Here is a 19,144-nt window from a genome sequence, read left to right as displayed (position 1 = left end):
TATATATATATATATATATATATATATATATATATATATATATATAAATATATATATATATATATATATATATATATATATATAATATATATATATATATATATATATATATATAATATAATATATATATATATATATATATATATATATATATATATATATATATATATATATATATATATATATATATATATATATATATATATATATATATATATATATATATATATATATATATATATATATATATATATATATATATATATATATATATATATATATATATATATATATATGTAAACCATGTTGGCAAAATAACATAGTCTGCCATGGACACCTGTGCCTTGGTTCTTTCTTTCTTTTTCTTTTCTTCCTTTTTTTTGTCACTTTTGCTATGAATTAAATTAATGAATTCAACGGGATACACCGTCTGCAAGTAGTTGGGTTCAGCATATTATCCTCCATTTTCTAATTTTTACACAAATTTTGGGTAAAACCTCCACTTTTACCCGCTCCCATTGATTGCACCTAGTATAGCACTAGTGTAGCAATAATTGGGTACCCTCCCAGCAGTATACTGGATAGATACTATCCCTCAGTGGGTTGAACCCCCAACCCCTAACTCTCTCACGTTATATAAATGTATATATATATATATATATATATATATATATATATATATATATATATATATACAGTGATTTATTAAGTTATTACAAATATAAATTACACGGCTGCACTTGTAGATAGGTCTCACCTCAGTTGATGTAAATGGATTTTATATTTGCTAAAACATATTTTGTGACATATTTTCACTTCTAAAGGCAATTTCACTGCAGTTATGGTTAAGTATAGTTATACCATTATCGGCTCAATGGCGCCCTCTGCCACTAGCATATCTGAATGAGATTTAAAGTTTGTTTGTTTGGTTTCCATCATTGCTTCACACTACTACTAATGTATTTGTTCTGACTAGGCGGTCGGCGAGCGCAAGTCAGTCACTAGTATCGACTGATTCGTTATAAAGCTATAGCATTCTGATCAGCTCAGAGTTACTTCATCTTTGTGTCTCCTGCTGAGAAAAGCATAACGATTCAGAAATGCATTGAGGAGTCCAAGAGTGAATGTCACTAATTTGATAACCGTGTATTTACACCTTACCATAAACGAGAATTTTTTTTTTTTCTCCAGGTTAAGCTGCAGTGAAATTGCTTCTAGAGGTAAAAATATGTCACTAAGTATATATATATATATATATATATATATATATATATATATATATATATATATATATATATATATATATATATATATATATATATATATATATATATATCCTTTCTCAGTATATATGTGTGTGTGCTTATACACATATATGTCTATGTGTTTATATATGCTTATTTATCAATATAAGTGTATAATATATATATATATAGTAACAGAGACAGAGGAATTCGATTATCCCCACGTTGTAAGTTGTAATATATATATAAGAAATTTAAAAAGAGAGAAAATACACACACTTTACATAGTTTTAATACAATTTTTAATATATCGACCGGTTTCACTTTCGCTATTCATGATATTATGGTTTACTTATTTGAATATGTATTTTCTTAAGAAGAAATTTTTGTCCATGTTGTGTGTGATGATATTTACGAGTAAATGGCTTCACAAGTAGAAGAATAAGGGGAGGTAAGTGAACCAGGTGTGTTGCGTGAACGCTGACTATGTGGTGTGTCACTGCTGAATTTCCCTGGATGTAAAAGCTGGATTGGCTGCTTTGGTGGCTTTTGCATCCCGTTCCTCCGTCAACAGTGAGTTTTGTTAGCTAATATAATGACCGCTGTATCCTCTGAACTCTTTCCAGGTCACCACTCTCACCACTTAGGCATGCCTGTTTACATACCAGCATATTAATCTATTCGACAGAGTAATCTGTGGCTGCAAGTTCGTATTTTAAGCACACCACAAATGTGGGTTTCCTTTTTTGAAAAGAGATTCACTCAAACATGGTTTCCTAATGTATTTTTCTTGTTATTGCTGTTACTTCGCCCCATATCAACTCTAATCGAATAAACCTTTGATCAAAAGCGTTCCTGTCGAGAAATCCCACCTTTTTTTTTATCACACATAGTGTCAAAGACTATGTTATCAAATGTTTCCTTCCTTTTTCTAAACGGTAAGATTTGACTTGCATTTGATTTGGCTGCTACTACTTCAAGCAAATCGAGTGGCTAAGTAACTGCTCTGGTTGACTACGTCCTTACAAGCCCTCGAAGACTGGTGAGATTAATAAAACTGCTGTTCAGTTCGAACATGAGTGTGTCACTAACTGCAGGAAAAAAACTCGGACAGATTGATCATTTCAGGTGCTTGCAACTCTTGAGAATAAAAATTGGATTAAACATTTGGTAAGAGACCTGAGAAAGTGATAACTGGGAAATATACACTGGCGAGATAATGAAGCCTGTGTGGGGAGAGTATATAGTTGGCAAATTTATGGAAAGGGAGACTGTTCTAGCAATGCTGTGAATTAATCAGAATAACCTCGCTATTATTTTGATAGTTACTGTTACAATATTTATATATTAAGGATTCTATATGGTCTGTTTCTCCATACTACTTAAACAATAATGAACATATATGTATACCAATCTCTGTGTGTGTTTGTATGTGTATTATGTTATTTTAACTTCGAGAGTGCGCGTGAGAAACTCACATGCTCATATGCAGATACGTGTATGTTTATGAGTGTATATGTGTATCTGTCTGTAGATGTTTTAGTCTGTGCACAAGGGTACGAATGCATGTGTAAAAAAAAGAGTAAGCTGGAGGTTTGTGTGTAAGAAGATAAGGACAAAAATAATGAATAGATTGTTTCGGAAAGAAAGAAAAATATATATCTAACCTTTTCCATAAAATATCATGTCAGATATCAGTCATAATTACGCAAGCACTCATATTTACGTGAATACGCAAAACACAAAGACAATATACATATATATATATATATATGCACGTTTATAGAAATATACACAAAACTATATATACATATATATATATATATATATATATATATATATATATATATATATATATATGCATATATATATATATATATATATATATATATATATATATATATATATATATATATATATATATATATATATATATATATATATATATATATATATATATATATATATATATATATATATATATATATATATATATATATATACATGCATATATACACACAGACAGATATAAATATATAAGTACGTACATGCAGACACAAACATACATAAATACATATAAACATACATAAACACATACTCACAAACATACACACATATATAGATACATACATGCATACATACATACAAACATACATACATACATACACACATACATATACATACATACATTCATGCACACATACATACATATATACATGCACACATACATTCATACATACATGCATACATACAAACCTACATAGTAACAACATGCATGCGCACATGTACATATTTATTATTTCACTTAATAATGATAGATCGGGCCACATTTCTTGCATTCTTTGCCGTTCGACCAGAACTTCTGGCACCATTTATTTCAGCATTGATGAGATCATACCCTACCTCATTGTCTGGCGTGCGTATAAATTGCATATTAAAGAACGTCAGTCTCTTACCCATGAAAAATAAATGGTTGGGTGGATGAGCTTTTGGCATCAGTATGTTTATGCGCTAATATGTATGTTTGTGTTCGTGCATGTCTGTATGCGTATATTTCGGTGTTCATATATAAAATACATATATATCCATGTATGTGTGTGTGAGAGAGACAGTCTGTGTGGATGCATATGTCTGTGTGCATATACATGTATGTGTATGTTGTTTGACAGCGTGACAGCATGCACGTACGTACATAAATATTCATATATTCATTTCGACATATGATTGCACAAAAAGAAAATGCATGTATATTTGGATACGTGCATACATTTGATTGATAACATAGTGAGTACAAATGCAAGCATATCTATTTATATATATATATAAACTTACATATACGACATATATATATACTTATATATATATATATATATATATATATATATATATATATATATATATATATATATATATATATATATATATATATATATATATATATACACATACATGTTTACATATATATATATATACATACACATCTGTATACATATATATACACACATCTACACACACACACACACACACATATATATACATATATATATATATATATATATATATATATATAAACCGATATATTTCTGTCAGTACGAAATATATGTAAATGTGTTTTGTACTTGTATATTATACTTTTTTTGTGTTCATGTCTGTAGGAGGTGTGTGTGTTTCTCTGTGTCTGTTTATGATGTACGCCTGCGTGAGTGTTTGTGTGCGTATATGTATCGATGTGTAACAGTACTTCTGTCTTCTCCTTTTTTATATTTATATATGTATCTACGAGTCCGTGTATATTTGTATATATCTTTCTGTAAGTTTGTGTCTTTTTTTTTTCTCTGTTTGACTATATAAAGCTCGGTGATGTCAACACAGTACATTATTTGAATGACAAAACTTGAATTCAAATCGTTTTTATAGATAAACGCAATTACAAACCACAGCTTTCCGTGTATTAGATGCCTTTCTGTTGCTTAAGTGAGGTATATGACGCACAGAAGCAGTAGTCTAGTACTGCCGATCTGCACATCACTTTCTCTGCAAAATTCGTGCAGATGATCTGAGACTGCCGATGTACAGAGTACAGAGTTCACAACTAAAATTCGACACAAGTATCAAAAGCATCAACGGTACCATCAATGTTCTTCTACCCTCTGTATGCACACCTGCAGATACTACACTGCAGATACCAATCCCCCTCACCTTCCACTCGAACCAGGTCATTCTTCTATCGAAGCAAACACTCATCTGCAACTTCCAGTCTTTATTCTCTGACCCCTTCCATAACCGCCCGACCGATCTTTCCCCCTCCACATCTTTCCATTTGCTCATCCGCATTCAATTTAGTGCTCTCGAGTGCGATTCCTGCATATGTTATTTTTACCCCGATACCAGCAACACCACAAAACCCCTGACCACGTATTCCCAGTGCCCAGAACATTCAGCAGCATGTTTATCAAAACCTTGGACAGCAACACATACAAACCGTTCGATGACTTATTCCTTGACCCAGCCCGTAACCGCCTATTTAAGCATATCACTCTTTTGACAACATCTCTATGTTCGCCCAGTATTTTCCTTCTCGAAGCATCGCATTCAAAGACACATGAAGAACAATACATCATATTCACCTTCGAAAATTTTATTCCTTGCGTTTCAATAAACTTCCCTTTTTTCTTCCCTCCATTTTTATGAATGTGCGTTATTCAAAACGCATAGCTACGCTTTTTACTACTATTTTTAATTTCATTTCTGTTCCTTTTTTTCCATTTTATGTTCTTCAAACGTATATATGATCGGGTGTCTATGCATGTTATTCTCTGTGTGTGCGTGTGTGTGGACGCACCAATGGTTTTGTACCGATATACATTTATATCCCAGTGCGTGAGAACGTTCAGTGGATACGCGCGCGTTATGCATGTTTTTGTGCATTTTTATATGTGTATATGTGTATATATACATACATATATATGTGTGTGCACATATATTTGTGCATATATATATATATATATATATATATATATATATATATATATATATATATTCATTTATATACATACATACACACATGCATGCATACATTCACACGCATAGACATACACACACACATACACACAAACACACACATTTTTATGTATGCATATATGATATACATGTATATATTTATACATACATAATGTATGTATGTATGTACGTACGTACATATGTATGTATCACCTTCTTCCTACCTTTTCTTCTACTTCTGTTGTCATGCTATATCAATACCCAAACCATGACAACCAAAAGTTTTAAGTAAGTGCCAAGTCATGTATTTTCCTTGACAGCACGTGATAATATGACAAATCCCTTTCTTCTCCACCCGCGTATCACTATTAATTTATTGCCTTTTCCACATCACACTAAAGTGACTAACATTCAATTCAGAAGAAACAAAAACTGTTCTTCTGACAGTACATTTATGCTTACCTATAGGGATCCAATTGTTATTTTCTAGTGATTTTATATTCTTTTTATTATTATTTTCTTTATCGTTGCTCTTTTTTTTTGTTATTGTTTATTTCTCCGTTTTTACTGAAAGTAAATTCCACCGTTGGTTTGTATTTCATCCTTCTTTTGTTCTCAACGTCTTTTTGGGGTCAATAAAGAAATCATTATTTTGCTTATTTCCGACCAGATATCCCCGCGTTATTTTCATAGCCCGACCTCAAATCTGTTCCCCCACCGCACTCAAAAAATGCTGGTCTACAATTGGGTTTCATCAAAACAATTATATACTTTGTTGATTTTCTGATATATTGATTGTTTCCATACGCCATTTACGTATTCACACGCGCAGGCACGCGCGTGCGCATACACAAACACGCGCGCACCCGCACAGACACATGCACACGAACAGACGAACAAACCGCAAACATAAAACTCACAAATACTCACAATATCTTTTTTTCTTAAACATTAAAATCGACATGTATAGGTGCAAGCGCTGCTCTACCATTTCTGTCAATAATAATTGTTTCTAAAAGGGAAAAAAACCTCATAGTTGATTAAATCGATTCCTGAATTTGACAGGTACATATTCCACTGACAGTGGAAGCGTAAAAGGCTTAGTCGACCTCATGTAATCGGAACACAAAATTTAGAGACTCTATCTATTCTACTCTATACCACTCTATCAATAATAATAATTTGCAGCATAGACAAAGAGTGGGAAGCATAATCGATTATCTCGAACCTATATTCGACTGGTATTGTTTTCCTGAGCATAGAATCGAAAAAGCATAATTTGGACTCAGTACGTGACTAATGGCATCTGTGTGTCGCTTACCAATTCTGACACATATCTCTGCTCATCTTTAATATATTTGGAACAATATATATGTGTGTGTGTGTGTGTGTGTGTGTGTGTGTGTGTGTGTGTGTGTGTGTGTGTGTGTGAGTAAAAATAAATACAAAAAAAGGGTTTTGTATGATCGTGTATAGAGGAATATATTATTTTATTTAAAAGAGTTCCAACTCTGTCTGTTTTTTATGTTTTATTTATATTCTTGTAAAATTAATGTGGGATATAGAATATGGAATATATAATATATAATATAAAAATGGATGGTACAATGAAATGAAGTATTGAATGTCTTATTGAATATATATATATATATATATATATATATATTATTAATAAAATTATCAACAATATTCTTAGGAAATCAATATTCGAATTTCTGAAAGTTGTATATATTATATGACACAATAATCATTTTGAATTATAATTAAAATTAAAAATATACAAAATATAAATGTATATAAAAAATATATGCGTACATAAATGTATATAAAAATGTATGCGTAAGTGAGTTTAAATATAATTCGATTAAAATATTATGAACGTCTAAAATGCATCTTACGATCGTTTCGCGAATATTATTGCCTTTATAATGTTATCTAATATAGACAAGCATATTGGCAATAATTCCGCTCTTCAGAGATGTATATTTGCTCAAAGTAATAGAGCACTTAATATAAGTTCAATAAAATATTCCTTTTGAATATTCATTATAAATTATATATATATATATATATATATATATATATATATATATATATATATATATATATATATATATATATATATATATATGCATATGTGAGCACAGGACGTCACGAAACGTGTACAACAAGATATACAAAGTACGAGTACGTGGAATATGAACTGTTTTTTCGAACAACGAAAGACACAAATGGAAAACAAGATAAACAACACAAAGAACGATCCTTCATCAGTTGTTGGCATTTAACAACAAGATACACTTTCGATAAAACAAAGCAAATTAAATAAAATTTGGTATTTTGTGGAGGGTCAAAATTGGTAACACAAACAGGACAGTAAAAAGAAACAGGAAGGGCTGTTAAGCCTAAACGAGGTTGTGGTGGCGAAGGCGTAAATCAAGCTTGGACAGGAGACAGGCAAGAACACACCTTCCTTGATCCAGTTACAACGGAGAGAAAGAAAGAAACACAAATTAAGAGAAGAAAGATGGCCGATGGTCACGTGGGAACTACGTGAGCAAGGGAGGAAGAGCGAGGCAGAGAGAGTGACAGACAGAGAACTGTGAAGGGAACAGGAAAAGATTGGAGATAGGATAATTGAGAAGAAAACTGAAGGGGGAAGTAGAAGAATAACAGAGAGAAAAACGAAAGAGTAATTGGATAGAATAATGGGAAAAGACGATGTAAAAATAAGAGAGAAAGAGAGAAAAGTAACGAAAGAGTAAAAAGATAGAGTGCGCATCAGAATTATTAAGATAAAACTTACTTGGAAGAGGATGCGTGGCGTTCAATCATATGATAATATAAATTATATATATATATATATATATATATATATATATATATATATATATATATATATATATATATATATATATATATATATATATATATTATAAGATCTGGTAATTAGTCATATATTAATATATTAATTAATATCTATTAATTATCAGGGGGCCAGCACATTTAAAGAATCAAAGAGATTCAGAAATATTATCTGCAATCTCAGGGGATTAAGGTACATTTTAAAAATAACGTCGACCACTAACGTGGACAATTAATGCGCTAGAAATAAATCACATTTTGTGTCTATTAAGACCTAAAAAGTTCTCAACATGAAATATAGCAGCATACCAAAAACGTGAGCGGGCAAGACATTTAAAATCACCTAAAAAAATCATTATTAAACAGGAACCAGGTTTCGGATTTAACAAATTCTTACCATTTGTCTATTCCTCATCAGCCTGATTTGTAATGTAGCAGCAATTATCAGAATCGTATGTATAGTTGCCCACCGCCATGTGTGTGCGTGCATATGGTTCTGCTAATTACAGCTTAATGGTAAAGTTCAAAAATCTTTGCCCGCTCACGTTTTTGGTATGCTGCTATATTTCATGTTGTAATTAGCAGAACCATATGCACGCACACCCATGGCGGTGGGCAACTATACATACGATTCTGATAATTGCTGCTACATTACAAATCAGGCTGATGAGGAATAGACAAATGGTAAGAATTTGTTAAATCCGAAACTTGGTTCCTGTTTAATAATGATTTTTTTAGGTGATTTTAAATGTCTTGCCCGCTCACGTTTTTGGTATGCTGCTATATTTCATGTTGAGAACTTTTTAGGTCTTAATAGACACAAAATGTGATTTATTTCTAGCGCATTAATTGTCCACGTTAGTGGTCGACGTTATTTTAAAAATATATATATATATATGTATATATATATATATATATGTATGCATACGTATATGTACATACTTACATCTATACGTATATATATGTATATATATATATATATATATATATATATATATATATATATATATATATATATATATATATATATATATATATATGTATGTATGTATATATATATATATATATATATATATATATATATATATATATATATATATATATATATATATATATATATATATATGCATACGTATATGTACATACTTACATCTATACGTATATATATGCATATATATATATATATATATATATATATATATATATATATATATAGAGAGAGAGAGAGAGAGAGAGAGAGAGAGAGAGAGATAATATTACATATAATATTATATATATATAGTTTTGTGTTATATTTGATATAAGGTGGTGAGCTGGCAGAATCGTTAGCACGCCGGGCGAACTGCTTAGTAGTATTTCGTCTGTCGCTACGTTCTGAGTTCAAATTCTGCCGACGTCGACCTTGCCTTTCATCCTTTCGGAATCGATAAAATAAGTACCAGTTGAACACTGGTGTCGATTTAATTGACTAATTCCCCCACTCACCCCCAAAAAAAAGTCGCTGACCTTGTGGCAAATTTGAAACCATTATATCATATTTGATATATCTAATATATATATATATATATATATATGTATGTATGTATGTAATGTAATGTACGTAGTGAGAGGAAAGTAGTGAGAGAAAGAGAAAAGGAAAGAGCTTATACGCATGTGTGTTACTTTGTGTGACTGTTTACATGTTTATGTCTTACTGAGTCTCTCTGTGCGTATATATATATATATATATATATATATATATATATATATATATATATATATATGTTTATATCTAAGTACATATGTTTGCGTACGTTTGTGTATGATTATGTGCGTGTGGCTGCTTGAATGTATGCAGCATTGCTGGGGGAAATGCTGTGGATTGATAATCAGATTAGTTCCCTGTTTTGGTTCCTGCCAGACTGAGAGCCAACTCAATCATGTATAATTTAATACATTCTCATTTCTTCTGCACCAATCTTGCAAAGATGAAGTGAGGTATTTTTAAAAAAGTAAAACCGTTTCTGAAATGTACAAGCGGAATTATCATCATCGTCATCATTGCCGTCGTCGTCGTCGTCGTCGTCGTCGTCGTCGTCGTCATCATCATCATCATCATCATCATCATTGCCATCATCTCTTCATCAACGTCATATTCGTCATCGCCCTCGTTGTTGACCTCATCATCAGCAGCAGCAGCAAAGTATCATCATCATCATCGTCGTCGTCGTCATCATTGTCATCTTCATCATCGTCATTAACGTCATCATCAACGTCATCATCAACGTCATCGTTGTCATCATCGCCATTAGTAGTAGCAACAGCCGTGATGTCATTATTATTGTCATCACCATTATTGCCATTATCATCAACAACATCATTGTCTTTGAGCTGTCAAGAGATCATCTGTATGATCTGCAGAAGTAGCAGCTAAATCACCCTCAACTTCCATTATGCTGTGTTTAATAACTTAAGTCAGATTTTCTAATGCCTTTTTAGATTCTCTGTCAAAAGAAAACGTAGTTTAGTCGCTGTTGGAATACCTATGATCATACGTCTGGATCAAAGATGATCTGGAGCTAAACAACAACGATATAATTATTTTTAATTTCATCATCATAAGCTGAATAAAACGAGGGAGCATCATGTCGGAATAGTGTCTTTGTTTGAGAAATTCAGACTTGACTCTGTGGTAAGAAGCTTGCTTTTCAACCACGTTGTTCCGAGTTCAGTCCCACTGCGTGTCTTCTACTATAGCCTCAGACTGACCAAAGACTTGTGAATATTATGTGAGTGTGGCTGCTTGTTAAGAAGAGGATATGGGCACGAGGGAGTCCTCTTTTCTGCCATTCTACATCTTAATGGTCAAAAAATATATATCTGTGTTTTATAACGTCCATCATTTTCATTAGCTTCAGATGAAACACTGTAGATGTGATATCATGCCTATCTGGAGGATTTTGGCCATGAAGTAAGTGAAACTGGATGTCAACCCATTTTGGATTACAAGTGAAAGGGATGAAAAAATCTGGACGGCCACAGTGGTGGACATAAGTGAGATCATCCTGCATAATTTAACTCCTATATAATGGACCTGTTTTAGGAACAACTCTTTAACTTGAGACTATTGGCTATTTGTATCCAAACTGCTGAACATGTTTTTCATTTTTAATCTCCACTTGTAGGGAGGTGATTGAAACTGATTAAAAAGAAAAACAATGCAAAGTTCAAATACCCCTTGGATCGATTTTACATGTTTTTCTCTTCTGAAATCGATAAAATAAAAACCAATCCTACCCAGGGTCTGCATAAGTAACGTATCATTCATTCATAGGGTTAATTTAACAGAATATATCCTTTATTAAGTAGTATGACTTTGTTCCAATGTGAGAGATCGATATTCTAAATAGGTAGGTAGGACAACAAAAATACGGTGCCAAATAAAATGCCTCGATGTGTAGTCTTACGTTTTCGATGTTTGGAGGTTAATTTTGAGATTCACCCACGTGGATTTAATTAATCCTTTAACATTCAGATTATTCGGTCAAATGTAGTGTTTGTTTATTCACGCTGTTTAGAATTAACCATGCATTATCCTGTAGCTTTGAGATTTCGATGATGTGATTGTATATTTTTAGAATGAGGGTAGGTTTGAGAGGCCAGATCGTGCCAATCTGAACATAAAACGGACGGAATATTTTGGCCGGATATGGCCAGTTTCAACGCTAAAGGGTTAAACAAGTGCCAAATAGGGTCAACTTAATTGTATTTTCCATGCCCTTATTTCTTCAATCTTTAAATTTGTCATGTCATGATATTAATTCATACACTGCCTGGATATAAATGTATACAACCATGCACGTACACGGACATACACAAACATAAACACGTACATACTTACACATATTTATGCGCATATATTTGTGTGTGTGTGTGTGTGTGTGTGTAAATATATATATATATATATATATATATATATATATATATATATATATATATATATATATATATAGTATGTATGTATGTATGCATATATATGTATATATATATATATATATATATATATATATATATATATATATATATATATATATATATATATATATATATATATATATATATATATATATATATATATATATATAAAGTTATGTGACACTTATTCAGTAGCCATGATAAAACACCGAGTTTCTTTTGAAAAAGAATCTCCGGTAGTTGGATAACTGAAGAGATGTTGGAGTGGACCCCCCCCCCCCCCGCCCTGGCATCGGAAACTCGGAGTTTTATCATGGCTACTGAATAAGTGTCACATATCTTTACAGATACATTCCTCTATTTGCATAATATCGAGATCTCTTTCTTTCTTTTGTTGCCATTCCTGTCAAATATATATATATATATATTTATATGTATGTATACATGTATGTACATATATATATACATATATATCTATATGTATGTATATGTATGTATATATATAGATATATATACACACAATATATACATACACACAGACACATGTGCATACACGCACGCATATTGCATTTTAGCTTTTAATTTATACTGGAATATATTTGATAAATGTACATACCACAGACCTTTATTAAATTAGTTTTCAAATGAGTGCAAAAAAAGTCAGGAAGATTCTGAATGAAAACGACATTCATGCTCCTAAATCCAGTGATCTAGAAATTGACGCCAACACAGAACCGATTACAAGTAAACGACCGTATTTTAATCTTAAAGACTATGAGAATAATTTCATACATTAGATTATCAAACCCAACAAAATACATCAGAGTTCTTAACATTCTCTTAGAGAATGCTCTCTCTATCTCTCTCTCTCTCTCTCTCTCTCTCTCTCTCTCTCTCTCTCTCTCGTTCGCTGTCTCTCTATCTCTCATTTAATATATATATATATATATATATATATATATATATATATATAAGAACTACGTTAAGCATACACGTGTCTGTGGAGTGCTCAGCCGCATGCACGTTAATTTCACGAGCAGGCTTTTCCGTTGATCGGATCAACTGAAACCCTCATCGTCGTAAGCGACGGAGTGTCATATATACATGCAAACACGTGCATCTTATATCTACGCACCACTGCAAGAGTTTGTGTATATGTGTCTGTATCTAAGCAATGGCTGACTATAAAACTTTAATCTAATACTTAGTTTCTATCGACATTTGAATTGAAGAAAATTGCTTTTTAAGTGAATATTTTGGTAAAATAAATGAAATTACACAACTCTTTGAGAAATTCCCCGGCCAAGTGAGTTAATCGGAAACTTTCGCAAGTTCTTTGCTATGGTAAGTGATATATTATCCTGGCAGCATTCCATCAAATTTCGAATTCAATTCGATGGCAATCAACATTTAAATTTCAGAATGACCGACATATCGGAATGGCGAAAAGTTAAAAACATTTATAAGCAAGATATCATTGGCGTTTTGTTCAGTCATCAATGTTTTCTTATTGTGTATTGTTCATGTTTTTTTTTTCTCTTGATAAGATTAAAAACATGCCAGCTATAAAAAGGAAAAGTGCCAATTTTTCTTAAGGCAAGGAACTACATGTCTAGAATCAATACTATTATATTACAGAAAAGCCATCTTTCTTAAACATTATAGTTCACTTGACTGATCCGTAATGCTTCAGAACTGGGAAATTTCTGTCATTGAACACATTCAAAATTATTAGTGATTGTCTTTTCAAATATTGCACAAACAACATTAAATGAACACACCACAAGATAATCCGAAAAGAGTAATTAGATAGCTCCTTACTTGAAGGACAGTATTGTCAATATCAACAAACGAACTACTAGTCTGACGGTGATCTAAAAATTTCCCTTTAAATTATAATCCAACAAATCATTTAGAACAGGCGCAGTGTATGCGCTAGTCCTATTAACAAAATCCTAATTAGATGGTTGCTGCGAAATACACAAAAAGAATTTATTAACTCTGGTTTGATTACGGAAATTCTTTGTGCCAATCCCAGCTCATTAATTCGCGCAAATTCGATGGCACAAAGGTGAGTACCATTAAAAGAACAAAGAATAAACTTTCTGATGCCTTCAGCCGTTTTATAAAATATAATGGCTATAATCACTGTCTCACGGAATATCTAATGAAATATTCCAAGGTGGTTGTATCTACGATCTCTTTATTATGTAAGGCTTACTTCTCAGTTGGCTAATTATAAAATGCAATTTAATGATCTACATAGGTAGAGAAAGAACCAGGCTCATCCATAACCTTTGCTACATGGATGACCTAAGGTTATAAGCTAGAAGTGATCTCACTTGTACTGAGAGTGTCGAGTCTCGTCAGTTATCGCCAAGCAGTTCAGCATAAACATTAAATAGGCTCATCTACAACCTTTGCTACATGGATGACTAAAATTATAAACTGGAAAGGTTCTCATTTGCATTGAGTCTCGAGTCTCGTCAGTTATTGCCAAGTAGTTCAAAATGAACATTAAGTTGCCCTTTGACTAGTAAACTGCAAAAAGAGGTCAACAAATAATGTAGCTAACGCGCAAGTCGGGGAGATGATTCGTGTCTAAGGTGGCAGAGGCAGATAATTTGCAAGATGAATACATTCAACGTTCTATACATAGACAGATACAGAAGAAAGCAAAATTTTGGGTGTGAAAACTCTACAAATTCCAATGAGTAAATGAATACTTGAGAGTCCGTAAAACAATAAAAACTTTCGTCCAAATAGCTAAAACATTAACTGCACCATTAAGAGATTTGTGATACCAGCCGTAATATATCGTTTATTTGTCTTTGACTGGAACTTCAATTAAGACACTTATACTCTTTAGTAATTCACTCACATATACATATAGATACAATAAAGTGCGCGCACACAAACAACCCTGCCATATATATATATATATATATATATATATATATATATATATATATATATATATATATATATATATATATATATATATATATATATATATATATATATATATATATATATATATATATATATATATATATATATATATATATATATATATATATATATATATATATATATATATATATATACTGATAGGGACTATAATCATCCGAAAACATCAATTGAGAATTCTCTATACTGACCGATCAATTTCTGCAATTTCTGTTGCCTCATCAGTAAGGACTGACTCGACGGGTTCGATCGGTGTTTTCGAGCGATTATAGTCCCTGTCAGTATATAAGTATTGCTTTGACTACAGCATTAAAGCATTTTAGCTCTTATTTCTAGCAATGTAGGTAGGTGTTTCTAACACCCTAGTCATATTTAGTGCCAATTATTCTTTTTCTTTTTGGTAAAACATTACACACTGTTGTTTATATATATATATATATATATATATATATGTATATATATATATGAGCTGTACTTATCTAGCAAATCACTGTCTGAGACCGTGTCTTGAAACTGAAGCTATTGCACGGCAGGAAAAAAACCATTCTAGACATTTAATAACACATAAAACTCTAAAATTCACTCTACATTTATTTCATAAAATACATCTAAAGTGAATTTTACAGTTTAGCGTCTTATTAAATTACCAAAATATCTCTTTCCCTCTGGGTGTGTGTGTGTGTGTGTGTGTGTGTGTGTGAGTGTGTGTGTGTGTGTGTGCGTGTGTGCGTGTGTGCGTGCGTGCATGTGTGTGTGTGTGTGTGTGTGTGTGTGTGTGTGTTTGTGTGTGTGTTTGTGTGTGCTTATATGTGCGTTTGTGTGCGTGCGTGTGTGTGTTTAAGTGTGTGTAAGTATGTGTGTATATTATTATTTTCATTATTATTATTATTATTATTATTATTATTATTATTATTATTATTATTATCATCATCATCATCATCGTTATCACTATCATTATTACTATTATCTTTGTTGCGAAAAAATGATTTTTACTACCACAAAACTACGCGGAATTTTATTATTGTTTAAAACACAAAATTATTAAAATGCTAGAAAGTTTTCAAAAATCTTGATGCGATTCTACTTTCACAGCAAAATCATAAGAAAATTATATAGTAGTGATTATATTTCAAACGTTGACATATGTAGAGCATCGTGAGTTGCTCCTAGGTGATCATTACTGCTGTTTACATGGCAACTGATGTTAGGAACTCTCAGACATTATAATTATCAGTAAATGTGGAAGTATTCAGATATAATTTTGATTATAAACGATTGACTTCAACCTTTATATTCTTACAATTATTTTTCCCAGTGCTTTATTAACGGTAAATCATTGTTGGCGTTGTTGTTGTTGGCACTCCATCGCTTACGACGTCGAGGGTTCCAGTTGATCCGATCAACGGAACAGCCTGCTCGTGAAATTAACGTGCAAGTGGCTGAGCACTCCACAGACACGTGTACCCTTAACGTAGTTCTCGGGGATATTCAGCGTGATACAGTGTGACAAGGCTGACCCCTTGAATTACAGGCACAACAGAAACAGGAAGTAAGAGTGAGAGAAATTTGTGGTGAAAGAGTACAGCAGGGTTCGCCAACATCCCCTGCCGGAGCCTTGTGGAGCTTTAGGTGTTTTCGCTCAATAAACACTCACAACGCCCGGTCTGGGAATCGAAACTGCGATCCTATGACCGCGAGTCCGCTGCCCTAACCACTGGGCCATTGCGCCTCCACCATTGCTATAATAACACCGCCAAACCAAAATGTCACTATAAAATCCTTTGTGTTATAGGCACAAGGCCTGAAATTTGAAGGGGAGGGGGATAGTTGATTACATCGACCCCAATACTCAACTGATACTTAATTTATCGGCCCCGAAAGGATGAAAGGTAAAGTCGACCTAGAAGCGAATGAGAAACAAAACAGACGATTTGATGTCTATCACGTCAAAGGACTTACGTTCAAATCGTCATTTCGTTGCATCAATCGTTCTGTTGTCTATTAAGACAAAGCTGTGCATCTAATGATCCAGCCTTTCCTACAATGGACCAAACAGAGGCACCTGCTAGAAATAGCAGCCAAACCTTCCTCAAATCTCATCTTTTAACCTTGAAAAGAATGATGCAAGAAGATAAGGCATGGCACGGCCTTCATGATAGATATGTTTGAGTATACACTTGTTTTGTCAGAGTAGGCCACGGATTAAACAACGACGTGGGTTGTCTGAAGTAGGTTTCAAATGTTCAGATGTTTAAGGAATGATGCCAGAGATAGGCTAGCGTCTTAGCCAGTGAATGAATGAAATTATGTTTGACAAGCTGCTGTCATGCTCTGGCTTTACCGGATTTAAGGGATGTCAGTTTTTAATACAGTTTGCTATAACTCTGTGATATAGTATACTCAGTCCTGGGTATGACTTTCCGGTAGTGGGGCCCTGGTTCGGGAGTTCCATGGCTTCGTGGAGTGTGAAACCACTTCTTAGCCGCTGATGTTTCCAGGTCCACTCTGACTCAGAATAGTAGCGTCTGTCAGGGTCCTAGCTATGAGTTAAATAATACGTAACCACCCGTCTAAAATACGTTGAAATTATGGGCTATAGCGTGGTGAATGTGAACTCTTTCTACAACTAAATCTTATTGAATCAATAGCAAACATCACTAGGTGCTGAGAGGATGAACAGACAACAAGCTGTCAATGACCAAGATCAACCAGTTCTGTCAGCGAATTACTGCTATCATCTATGATTGTGGCGTGCACAGTTGAGATATTTCAGCTAGCGATAGACCAACGTGACTAAAACCTAAGCTAGACGTTCATGCTGCATCACTCGATCGGAATGTCTGACGTGGAGGAGTTGCATTGGTCCGGGCAAGTCATCTGACCAGATGATAAGTTTTTCTCCATTTGAGTTACTTTGGGAAGGCATAATGTTCGAGATTTCTAAGGAAATATAGTTTTTTATCTTCATGCTTTTCACAGGAGCATTGGTGATGTGAGAGATAGCTAACAGTGAGAATCGAGAAAATTGTCGTTGACCATGTTCGCTTATTGGCATAACATTCAGCTAGTGGAGACTAAACATTATGAATATTCGAGCCCCTAACAGCAAGCTACTGGTGCTCTTACCCCTCGTCAGTTATAGAACACCAATATATCTCAAAAAACCAAGTTGTTTGTACTCATAATAAATATTTATGCTTAATCTGTTTGAACCATTGAGAATTATATGCCACTTTGATGAATACAGTGCAGCGACGGGGTTTGATAGGAGACAAACCGTCACTCGATCAACCGATAAATCTACTCTTTAAATGCTTCAGACATTAGTGATCTTTAGCACAGGGTCACTGCATTCGTATTACAGTGTCTACACTAAGTCTAATTATTTTTTAATTTGTTCTAATACTCATTCAATCGAAACGATTGAAATTTCCGAGACTAATGCATGAAGGCCTCTTGGAAAATGAAACTTTATTTTGTTGCTTATTCGCTTCATTACCACGGAAAATAGAATTCTTCTGCATAGAAATCTATAATTCGGTGAAATTTCACACAATGGAGTAGAATATAAGTAATTAATTGATTCTTTAACATTGACTAGAATCGAAGAA

Source organism: Octopus bimaculoides, chromosome 1 (assembly GCF_046866305.1).
Source record: "Octopus bimaculoides isolate indiv1 chromosome 1, ASM4686630v1, whole genome shotgun sequence".
In the NCBI taxonomy this organism is placed as follows: Eukaryota; Metazoa; Mollusca; class Cephalopoda; order Octopoda; family Octopodidae; genus Octopus; species Octopus bimaculoides.
This window is presented reverse-complemented; position numbering follows the sequence as displayed.